This window comes from Typopeltis vanoorti, chromosome 3 (assembly GCF_054136105.1).
Source record: "Typopeltis vanoorti isolate ZY-2024b chromosome 3, IOZ_Tvanoo_1.0, whole genome shotgun sequence".
NCBI lineage: Eukaryota > Metazoa > Arthropoda > Arachnida > Uropygi > Thelyphonidae > Typopeltis > Typopeltis vanoorti.
The window spans coordinates 63,193,027-63,205,935 of NC_143551.1; the positions used below are offsets into that span (position 1 = coordinate 63,193,027).

Genomic DNA, 12,909 nt, shown 5'->3' on the forward strand with positions numbered 1-12,909 from the left:
TGCCATAATCCCTACACCACAAGCCCTCTCCTTAAATGGTCAAAATATTAAATAAATAACAGCCAAATGTAATCAATCAGCTTGCGTTGAAATTTCCTACAGGTTTATGATTCGATATAATAAAACATAAAACAATGAAAATCTCCACAATTTTTCCTTTGGGTTTTAATTCAGTATCCGTGGTTTTCGTATACATTCTCAATTCTAAGTTAATCCATTCCATTTTCTGTGTGACTACTTGCCTTAGAGAAACTTTTTCTAAGCCTTTCTTCTGCCAGTTCCCAAGTTAGTCGGTCTCTGGCACTTGCAAGGAAGATTTTTCCTTCCTGAAACTCGGGGTTTTAATTCCATAACTCAAGAAAATCGACCGTAGAACTCATACTATTTCTGGCAATAATATATAGCGTTTGAGTTCGAAACCAAGAAATGGAGGCAGTTGTCTATCATACTCTCCTCTCTGGATGTCTACAAAAATCATTGACAGTCTTCAGCTAGCTATCTCTGATTGGTAAGGGTAAGAATTGGCTGTCTTTTCAGTCTCCAAAAGTTAGATAGGGCTAAGCGATTTCTTCTACTCCCTTTGTTAAATAAAAGGCGTTAACGGATTTTTTTAGTATCCATTTAAGAACTTAAAGTGATTAACATAAACAATTAAGATAATGTTGAATATATCGATATTATTAAATTATAATAAGTGACATATTAAATTATAATTAGATGACAGCATGTAAAATAGCACGTGAATATATTGCTGAAGTTCTCATTATTTGTTATCGCAACTTTTTAATCACAGTTGATTTTAAAACAGGCTTAATATTAGCACTATTGAATACGCTGATATTTTTTGAATATTGTGAATTATTATTTATTGATAAATAACGCACTCTAACAATATAAAGAAAATCATAAGGAAAAAAAAAACACGGAGAGATACCCTTGGAAACATCCCCAATAGATTATATAATAAGCAAGAGAAACATTAGGCATGAAAAAATAATTGATATCTCAGTTCTGGCATCAGCTGATAAAGAACTGACCATGCACGCACTGGAAAATTGCAATTCCGAGGATAAAAAAAAAAGGTTAAAACAAAGATAGCATACAGGTGGCTAACATTAAAACATAAATAGTAAAAATAAAGTTTAAGGTTGAACTGTTGCATAGGAAGTATTAAAACATTATATCTACGAAACAAAAAAAGAACAGTTTAAAGAACCAGTTTTAATGAAAAGGCAGAACTCTTTTTGATATATCAGCCCCGCACACTAGGGGTCTCAAAACTATAATACCGTGTGTGGGCAAGTGATTAGAGGTAAGAAAGGAATCTGTTAGTGTTTCTTGAAAAGGTGAAGGTTGTATGCATTGGGGGGGGGGGGGTGATATGGGAAAGACAGTTCCAAAGGTCAAAAGTTCCAAGGAAATTTTGAGCCAAACCAGATCATACAAAGGAGATTTCAGACGCGACAAAAGCGCATGTTTCACCTTTCTAACGGAAGGCAGTGCAAAGTGTTGGTGAGCTGTAGTTAGTCGCAGAGGATGCCAACTGCAGTTTAGTGATGAATGACAGATTGGATTAGAATGTCTGTTAAGTGGTGGTGGTGGTGAACATCAATGATGTTGGTATTAACCGTCCGGTAAACGCTGGGAAGAACATTTCACTGCGTTATATAAGGATGAAGAAAAAATGCTTCACCTGAAAACTTGAAAGATGATGGAGATTTATTAATAGTATCAAAATAATTAACATCAAAATAAATAGAGAGTAATTTAGGAGGAAACAGAAATAGAAACAGAGATGGAGTAGACATAGAAGCTGTTGTTAAAATATAGAAGGATTAATCGATCACACCCACCTTAAAACTTTTTCAAGAAATTATAAATGAATATCTGATATGAAATAATGAACAACAAGATTTTAGATCTGGTGTTAGATGTAAATTAGATATAAATAAAAATAATAGAACAATTGATGAATTTTATATCCTTATATATTCTGAATAAATCAGAAGGATTAACAGAAAATGAAGTGAAACAGTAATCGCTTATGGCATACAAGATTTTCATGTATTTAAACAGAACAATATGGAAAAATAATTTTTTCCGTATTAACTAAGACAACTATTTATAAAAGTATAATAAGATCCGTTTTGCATCTGAAACAAGAAATGAGAAAATTAATATCAGACAGTTAAACACTACAACAGAAATCAAGAGACACTTAATGGTTTAAAAAAAAAAAAAGTGTCCATGTAACACGTAAATGAGTGAATAGTAAACAGGAAAAAGAAACAGCAAACACATATCAAAAAGAATGAAATATAGAATAATTAGAATAGAAAAATGAAAACCAAATATTAAAAGACCATTTGAAGGACAACAAAAAAGATGGGTTGCAACGAGCATTGTTGCAACTGGGCAATCAAAGGCAGAAGAAGAAGAAAAATATTTATTGATTGATTGACAGTTAACATTAATCTGGTTTATTCAATATCAATAGAATTTAGGTTCATTATTATTCGCATTTCATATCAATATAGTTATTGTTAAGAGATTAGCTAAGTGATCAATTGGCAGTATTGAGCACGTTGGTATCGTTTCTTTTGAATATGAAAATAATAATAAAAATTAAAATAAGAAAATAGAAGAGAAAGTAGAGATGCATTTAAACCCGAGACAACTAGTGCAGTTTATAAATCTTTAAATGTCTCTCATTAAAAACAAACTCTTTTGACTATACCACTGATTCTTTTAAAATGCTTTTCAATTTTTTCTTTGTATATTTTTATGTATTTATTTATGTTGCTTATACCCACTAAATGTTATTTGGAAACCTAAATACATTTTTGTACCATGTGTGGACTAAGGATTTTTTTTTCCAATTTTATATACATTTTTTAAAAATTTATTTTTACCTAGTCCAAAAATCCTGCTGTAGAGGCTGCATAAAACTTTTTCAAGCCACTTCCTTCAGTAAGCTGGGCGGTGGTCTCACACCGAGTGATGAAATTCATCTCCCACTTAAAAGACGATCACAAACATCGATGCTCGCAGTGGGATTCGAACCCACAGCTTGTTGGTTGAAGAGCGGGTACGCTAATCACTTTATTTTGATACCACACCACAAACACCTCCGACACAATGCACTCTCCCTTATTAACTACTGTTGTTTTTCGACTTTGAGAATTTTACTAGAACGGTAGTCATATTATGTTTTGCATCTCTCCCTCTCTCTCTCTGTCACCCAGAACATACAATCAAAACACTCACTGCAATGCAGTGAAGCCTGAACACATGCAAATCAAGAGAAATATCACCAACGGCTATTAAAAGAACTTTATAGGAACGAAACTGTCACACACACACACACACACAAACGCAGTTATAACAATTAAGAAAGAGATTTTTTAGCTACACACACACGCATAATGATTATATTTGTAATAAATTTAGTAAATGCTGATTTTTTTTCATTTATGAGATAAGCATAAACAATATTGGAATTCAAGAAATAAAATCATATTTAACTAAAGAGGAATGGAATATTGGTCGTAATTAAACTCGTAAAGATGGGGAGACTGACATTGAAGCAATGCGTCTAAATTCGGATATATAAATAACAAAAAAAAAAAAAACTGTGCCTGCCAGGGATCGAACCTGGGACCTTCCGCGTGTTAGGCGGATGTGATAACCACTACACTACAAGCACCTTGCTGAAATGTTATCTCTGGAAACGGTTCTATCGATATGCATCTGATATATGTGTGTGTGCGTACGTCTACAAGGTTATGAGAACAAAAACACTCATATTTGATACATGATATACACTATGCTGACAAAAGTAAAGTACAGACAATTCGAGATGTGCAGACAAAACATAATATGACCTTCTATAACTAGATATAGATCTATCCTTTTTTTGCCTTTATCACAGCATTTTGCTTAGTGTCCACTTACTTTTGACAAGTTTCATGAGAAACTAGTCTTCTTCGCGCAGGATACGTTTTTCAGTTCTTTAAGTGATATTAGTCCCCTCTCTCTCTCTCTCTCTCTCTCTCTCTCTCTCTCTCTCTCTCTCTCTCTCTCACACACACACACACACACACACACACATGATGATCAGTCAGGTTTAGAACGGAATATATATTTAGCCTCAGACTAAGCCGCGATAGAATGACGTGCTCAGTGACCTGCTCCAGCTGACCACCAGTCCAATGCAAAGTTTTGCCAACGACAGTACGCCACATTCCGCCTTCTCACTTGAGAAACCCTGCACTAAACAAACTACCACTTACCAACTCACTCCAACCACTCTCGCACAGGCGTCTAGTATCTATTGCATGCATCTTCTACAGATATTTCCACGATAAATGTTCTTCAGAATTATCAATAATTCTCTCTCTCTCTCTACCAAACCCACTGAAACACGTGCAGCTACCACTCAACATTCTTTCACAGTCGAACTCCATACTCATAGAACAAAGCTCTCTTCCTCCTCCTTTATCCCTACTACTGCTGTTGTATCGTTGTGGAACAACCTTCCCTCCCATGTGCTTCCCAAGGAATACAATGCAGAGGCCTTCAAAATCCAATGCGAACAAATTGCTCGTTTCCCAATTCTCTTCTTCCCATACACAGTACTAATGTACTATAGGTTGACCAACCAACTTCTCGTAAATGGGCTTAACATAAAAAAAAAAAATCTGTTCTCTGTGTGTGTGTGTGTGTGTGTGTGTGTGTGTGTGTGTGTGTGTGTGTGTGTGTGTGTTGTTGGCACACGTATGGACCTTCATTGTAGAATCCCATTTGCAAGATTGCATTTCGTTCAAACTGAAGGTAGTGCTTACTGGCGTCTGTTTTATCTTCCTGTTCGATTCACGTCATTTGCATAGCTTTTTTGTATGTTCTTGCATCATATATGCTTCTGCTGAAGTGTTCTTATACTTTTGACAAGATAATGTACATTTTCGTCTATATTTTATTTATCATTATTTCATTTTTATTCGATGTTTGGCTGCAATTAAGAAAAATCATGCGGTAGACTTTTCTGCTCTCTTCTTACACAGTGTTTTGTTATTTTATCATTTCAATGTTTACCGTGTGATCTGTGCGTCAAGTTAACATCGTGTGAAAGTTGTGTTAACTCAAGACATTGTGTTCAACTACTTTTCAATTTGTTGAATCGCTCAAAAAAAAACGGAACCAGGGTTACATGTGGTGCACATGCTAACAGTATACTGCGATCAGCAGTGCACGACTCCTTCATAGAGGGGAGGGGAGGGGGAGCAAAATTCCTTTAAATAATTAATTCTAAATTTTAAAGTGTACATGCATATTGCTCCAAATTATCTTAAAATAAATGGCATAATATACAATACTAAATATAATTTTTTGACATGAACATTGCTTGCATTGTAACGTAAAACTAATTAAATAAAAATAACAGATTATTAGCGTATTAAATTCTGAACGATAATTTTCACATCCGCACAAGTAAATATTTTTTTTTAGACTAGCAGTTTTGCTGTCATGATAAATAGCTTCTTCGAGGCTTGGTAAAAGGAAATTAAGCGAAACGTAAATCGGCAAATGTAACATGAATATTTTTTCAGTTAATATCTGGAAACGCGTATCAGATTTTGGCTCATCTTATTGTTGGTAGGTCTAACAGGCGGTCTCTCATAGCCAATTTTTTCTACGTTAAATTAGTTGATTAACTGTAGACTATATAAAATCAAATGCGATTCCTTGATTTTGATTGCAGTGTCAGAATACATATAATCTCTGTCGTTTCTTTGAATCTTCCTACGCTGTGTTTTTCTTTTGTAGTTCGAAATGCTAATCCTAACTTTATTGCACATGCGATCGGAGGTTTCGGGGATTTAATAATGAAGAAGTCCGCGCGGTTAGCTCTTCGCAACCAACTGCCTGGAAAAGGAGTGTCCTGGGTTCAATTCCCGTCGCTGACTCGCGGAACTTAGGATCTTTCTTAGACATAGCCAACTTAGCCGGTCTTGGGCTTGGAGTGCAGGATTTTTCTCTCAGTTTATCTGGGGTTTTTCCTCCTTCAAGCAGGCAAACTGGCGTTGAGAACCCAACGCTTCTACATACATAGGATACACCGGGAAGCACAGGGCTAACCACCTTATCCTTGTGTACGATTGCGGTTAAATGAATAGAAAACCCTTGACTCCGCAAGGTAAAAGAGGGGAAAAAAAGGAAGAAGAAGAAGAAGAATGAAGACATCAAAGAATAGATGGGATATATCATAATTTGGCTAGAAACACAAGAACACATACAAATTTTCAAAGACCTGTATAGCAAAAAAAAAAAACAGATATCAGATGATTTTTACATACAGAGTTATTTCATCATTCTACACAGAGGAGACGGTGTAATACGAATCGTAAAAGACAGAGCATGTGTCGTTTCACATTTCAAGTGACGAAGATAAAAGACTACAAGAACTGCTAATTTACTGCAACAAATGTTAGAGCAGTGATCGATAAACACCAATCAACATCGTGCTACAAAAGTGCTGTGATTCTTCCGTGCACAAGGCATGTAATCGACAAATTGGCACACTTTTTAAGAATAATAAAATTAAAGTGTTCTTTTGCACTTTTTTTTTTTTAATTCTTTTAGTTTTAGATTCCCCAAACTTTCATTCACATCGATGAAGAAAACGGTGTCTATAAAATGTACTGTGAAGTGCTAACGTAAGAGGCGAGCAGTCGGAAGAAATACAAAAAGATGAACACATGAAAAAAAAAAAAACATTAAAAAAGAAATGTTATATGGGGAAAAGACAAATAAGTCGTTCATTACTTATAGCAGTTATTACATAAGAAGGTTCAAAGAAAGTGCAGAGATAAAACTTCTTTCAATACAATACTGTACTAAGGGATGACATTTAGTTTTACATGGTCTATACGTAAATCGTGTAAAATAGCATGAATAAAACGAGCTATGAGAGACAATATGTTAAAACTTATCAACAATGAGCCACGTATATGAAACACGTGTCGCGAGTTTTCAGATATTAACTGAAAAGTCATTCTTCTTACCTTTTAGTGTATTTATATATTTTATTGTCTTCCGGCTTTCAGTTTTAATTCGGCGGATAAAAAAAAAATATTTTTATTAGTTGAACGCAATAATTGTAAAAATATGTTTAAATTATATTTTTGAACGTTTTTTTACTCCGTAATGTCACAAAAACGGAAAGATCTTTACTCTTAGAAAATAAGTCGCTATTATCAAGGACTTGGCCAATAAGCTGTATAGAGAATAGGTTTACTTATACTGTAAGTAAACCCATCCAATAAGTGTCGTTACTGTAAAATATTTGCGGGTTTTTTTTTTCAGGAACCGAAAAAATATGAAACACTTCTTTATTTATGATATAAATTCATTACTATATCATTACATTGCGAATCATTATGTACATGCATAGGGAAGACATTCATATTGCCAACACGTGCATCTTCGTGCCATGGCAACAATCGGTCTTTCATCCTGGTCTGTCCCGATAGTCCCATATAACGGATAATGTCGTATTTTACTTTGAAAAACTCGCTATGCATAAGTGAAACATGTACAACTAACTGTAGGCTACACGTAACAGCTTTATAATACAAGGAATGCATGTTGTAACCAGGTCGCATCTTATTACAACATGCATTTATGTAATGTAGGAGCACAGATGTATGCAGTTGTACCCAATTATGTTTCGTGCACACTATGTCTGTGTGTGGGAAACATCCTCAAGACACAGCAAGCAAAAATTTCTAAAGTGAATTTCTGAAGAGGGGAAGAATATAAACTATAAGAGATGTACATAAAGTTGAAGAGTTTGAAGTCATCTGAATCACTCTTAATAATCTACTTTACTGCCTTCTTCAAGACTGATAGTGTTTGAAATTATTGCATCTGTCATAACAATAAGAAAGAACAGTTCTTCGGTAAAAAAAAAAAGTATCAAATTAAAGTTTTTATTTTTATTAAAGGATTGAAAATGAAAAAATAAAACATTATCTATATTTGTGCTTGCCAGGGACCTTCCGCGTGCAAAGCGGATGTGATAATCGCTACACCACAAGCACGCTTTTCATTGGGAGTTGTCGTAAATTAAGAAGCAATATTAAAATTAGTCGACTGATGTTTATATTTACAAAAATTATAACCAGAGTTGAAGATGAATATACAGAGTGACTTGACGTTATCACCAAGGGCATCACCCACTTGGAAGAAGTTGGCAAAGTATCAAACTGTCTGTTGTAAATCGTTTACGAAATTGTAAACTTTTTTCTTTCTTTCTTTTTTTTTTTTTTTTCATTTAAAATATTTGATATCCATTCGTCAATTCATCGTGAATTATTAGAATTTTAATCATGCTAAAACACTAGCAGCTGGTCCTATCAGGTGTTTGTAACAAACGCAGATATCCTAATAAAAAATAATTAATTACAAAGAATATTAATAATTATTATACTCATTGTTTCTGTGCATATGTTTTGTTTTAAAATTTTCGTGAAGCAGTTCGTAAACGTACAAAGAGATAGATCACTTCAGGTTGTTTCAAAGAACCATTTCAAGAATCAGAAATGGTCAACTCTGATTATAATCTGAGTTTTTCGTTATGTTTGGAAAACTGCACTAATTCTTCTTATTATTATTATCAGTACATAGTACCTCCATGGAATCCCGGGATGATCGCGTGAAGTCACTCTACGTTACGCAATCTGTTATGCAAGTATATTTTTTGTCTGTAAATTGCGCGTGTTCTCTGGGCGGTTTGCAATGTTGTGTGTGAGGAAAAACTCGAGGTTTATTTTATTATTATTTTTTTTAATGGTGCTCTCACTCACGAAAGGTTATTTGAAAACGTGTTGCACGTTTTGTACCGTGGGTGGGCTAAGGATTTTATCAATTTTATATATATATATATATATATATATATATGCTTTGTAATTTTTATTTATTTTTTATGGAAACTCCGCTCCAGAGACCAAACATGGAAATTTCTCAATTCACTTTAGGCCTCTAATAAGTTTAAAGCAGGAAGAACCAAGTTGCTTCGGAATGAGCTACCTCGCCTTCAAATCGAAAAATCCCATATAAAGATTCTTCTCGTCACGACGAAAATCGAACTAATCTTGTCCAACAGAGGAGCGCATGTCGCATCATTCTCACAACTGTTCTACGGAGGCATTTATTTTATTTACACTCTGTTATCCCCCCCCCTCTAACAAGACTGCATAAGGAAGCTTGTCGGATATATTATTATTATTATTATTATTATTATTATTATTATTATTATTATTATTATGAGAGACCTCATAATAATTATAATAGGGATTCAGAACTCATCAAGGGAGGCCATACTATTAGCACCAGCTGTCATACCTGTTCTTGAATTCATTCACGCTACTTGACTCCATAAAATGAAAAATTCCACCAACTGAAGTTCTGCATGACCCTTTTAGAAGTTTGTAAGTATATATATATATGTGTGCGTGTGTGTGTGTGTGTGGGTCATATATTGTGCATGTTTCAATTAAATCCAATACTATTTAAATTTGAATGCGATAAATCGGATTAAATCCAATCTTGTTTCATTTTCTCACCAATAGGGGTTGATCTCAGTAATAAAGGGTGTGAAGTATGGTGAGAATGGCAATGAGTGTTATTTAGATGCGGATTCAAACTGCCCTGAAACACTTTCACTGTTACCGACAGATTTTAGAGGGCGATTTGTTTTCCATTTTTTTTAGGGAGGAGTGAGTAGAAATGTTTAATAGCGTTATAGTAATTTAAATTTATAGTAATTATCGCATGAATATCAGCCTCACGACATCGATGCCAATTATATTTTCAATTATATGAAATGAATAATTAATTATTCATTTCATAATGACGAAAAATTAATTTTCATCTTTTTGCGTCATCAAATGCGTTCAGTAAATACGTAGTTAAGTCGCTAAGGAAATTTGTATACACAAAATGCTTCGCAGAAACACTCGAGTTTTGTTTTATTGCTCGTCAAATATTTAGTTTCGAAATTATGCCGAAGAGTGGCTTATAAAAGTTGACGTTTGGTCTGCACGGCTTTCGGATTATCTAAACTTCAATCTCCCTCGACACGAAAAATTTCTATAGTTTTTAAACAATGCATGGCTGAAATTAATATAAAATAAATATATAAATTAGGCTTCGTCTATTTATATGTATTTTTATTTTAAGAGCCAGTCGTTATACGAAGACGAAGATAAACAGTACATTGGAACTTCGACGCATCACACGCATATCCTTATATGCCAGTCCTTATAAGGACTGGCTTAAAGGGGGCGAAGCAAGAATGCTTTTCATATTCCCCGTTGTCTGTAGAGGACAGTGTAAGGATAAAGTGTTATTGAGCTATAAAGCTCTGATCATGGCAAGAGGGGTAACAGCAATAGCCGAGCCTCATTTAGAACTTCATTGGCTACAGAATTGCCATCCATTACCCTCTCTGGGTACCCATTTTAGTATCCTCGTACGACATGCATGAGCTACATTGGTGCTTTTTTTTAAGTAAAGCTGACTCTAAAAATTAGGACGGTCTCTAGACCACTCCATAGTGGCCAAAAGACCGTCCGACTCAGCGTTGGCTCCACTCAGTGATGGGACATCCCCCCCCCACCGAGCAGAACCGCTCATATTTCAGGGAAAAGCATCCACCGACAAAGCCCCTCACCGGGCCATGCCGGAGGACACCCTCCCCGGAGACTCAAAATATGCACTCCCAGGCAAACCTCCCTAAATCTAAGCCCTCCCCCTCACCGGGAGCGAAATTCCGGAAGAAACCTGAAAGAGCAAAACTCTCGAAACTCTGCGTCCATTTAGTCGCCTCTTACGACATGCTTGGATTTGCATTGGTGCTTTTTTTAAGTAAAGCCGACTCTAAAAATTAGGACGATCTCTAGACCACTCCATAGTGGCCGAAAGACCGTCCAACTCAGCGTTGGCTCCACTCGGTGATAGGGCACCCCCACACCACCACCCACACACACACACACACACACACCAAGCCGAACCGCTCATATTCCAGGGAAAAGCATCCACCGACAAAGCCCCCTCAACGGGCCGTGCCAGAGGACACTCTCCCCGGAGACTCAAAATATGCACTCCCAGGCAAAACCTCCCTAAATCTAAGCCCCCTCCCCCCCTCACCGGGAGCGAAATTCCGGAAGAAACCTGAGAGAGCAAAACTCTCGAAATTCTGCGTCCATTTAGTAGCCTCTTACGACATGCTTGGATTTGCATTGGTGCTATTCTTATCCCAGCAACCACACGGGGACTCTGCATCACAAGTATAGGGAATTTGTTCAAATAAATAAATAAATACTTTCTGCTTTATTTTAAATAGTGTGTCTCGGATATGCTCCATTTAAAATGTGGAAAATTTAATAAATTTCAAAGCAAGTCATATTCTTTATAGGGGAATAAATTTTACATAATAAAAGATCAGACATCTCAAACTTCCATTATAATAAATGTTATTAAAACGGGGACGATAGTCTCCGTTTAGTTTTATTTCTTTTCGTATGCAAACAAAGTTTATCCTGTTCTGCCCTCATAAAGTATGAAAAGTTTCGACCATAAAAAGCTGACGCAATATATTTATGGACCGTTTACAGCATCCGAGATAGCTGCTATGGTGCGCCCAGAACATTGACAGTCAATCCGATCAAATTTGACCTTATCGTACCATCCATATTTTGCTTTATCGCCCAGTAAAGAGATAAAATGGCGAACCTGATCGATTTTTTTTTTTCGCTCTTGTATACTATGTATACTATGAGGAAATCATAAAAATTTGCAACGAAGTTGTTTATGCAGAAATAATGTAACTATTCCAGGAAAACGTATAAAGAAATGTTAATTTCTAAAAAAAGATGGAAAAAAAATACCCAAATAAAAATAAAATAAATAAATATTCCCCCCTTCTCTGGAGTTTTGTCACATGAAAAGCCTAAAGAAGTACTTTTTTTTTTACACCCTTCTCCTTTACTGATCACTTATTAGACGAGATTGAGGTTCAATATTTCGCGCATATTTCGTTTTCATCTAATTATTCTTCGTGAATAGTCATTTGTAAAGTACATACTGTATTAAGGTATGTGACAATTCATATTAATACTATAAAAGTGATTGGACTGAGGGTTAGATCGGCGCCGTCCAACTGATGATTGCCAGCCCGCGAAAGAATTTTCGGTATCAATAAGTACAAATTTTATTCATAATTTTAAATACAGTAATCAAATACATATTTCTATCGCATCTCAGAGGCGCTTAATAAGCAGACCAGACAACCAATGGTCACTTCGCCTGTCATATGATGTGATTTGCGAGTTCAGAGTTAGCGATTGGTATATTACGGACACAACACCATAGAACCCTAACAACAAACAGAATAAAATAGCCTCTAGTCCAGCAATTTCGTCCGCAATGCGTTTTTTATATACTTAAAATAAATAAATAAATACATTTGCCTTTAAAAAAAAAGCATTGTCCGTAAATACTATATTAAATACATTCATAATAATATTATTTCATGATCGTCTATGAACTATCCTCATTATCTGCAATATTACATTAAATATTTCAGATAATAAACATGGAAATTTTTTAAGTCACTTCAGGCCTCCAGTAAGCAGCGTAATGAATTTAACTCCTTCCCCGCCTCACGGTAGGGGAGAGAATTAAATTCATCCACCGCTTCCATGCTCACTTGGAATTCGAACCCTTGACCTGTTAGTTGGAGAGGGGATCCGCTATCTGCTCGGCCAACCAGCTGGCAAGTTAACATACATAATAATATATACTATATACATACAATAATATATACATACATGTATGCATAACATT

The 12,909-nt window shown here is 35.3% G+C and overlaps 1 protein-coding gene, 1 long non-coding RNA gene and 1 other non-coding gene across 5 annotated transcripts in view; 1 reads left to right on the plus strand and 2 right to left on the minus strand.

The window, feature by feature from the left end:
* The window catches only part of LOC150108202 (telomerase reverse transcriptase-like), a 432,232-nt gene that overhangs the window by 410,002 nt on the left and 9,321 nt on the right, over positions 1 to 12,909 (plus strand). The window lies entirely within an intron of this gene.
* LOC150108203 (uncharacterized) overlaps positions 1 to 12,909 on the minus strand; it is a 261,776-nt gene that overhangs the window by 238,245 nt on the left and 10,622 nt on the right. The gene's annotated exons all lie outside the window — the stretch shown is intronic.
* Positions 3,634 to 3,706, minus strand: TRNAV-AAC (transfer RNA valine (anticodon AAC)). The gene has a single exon. It is a non-coding gene; the product is annotated as a tRNA-Val (tRNA).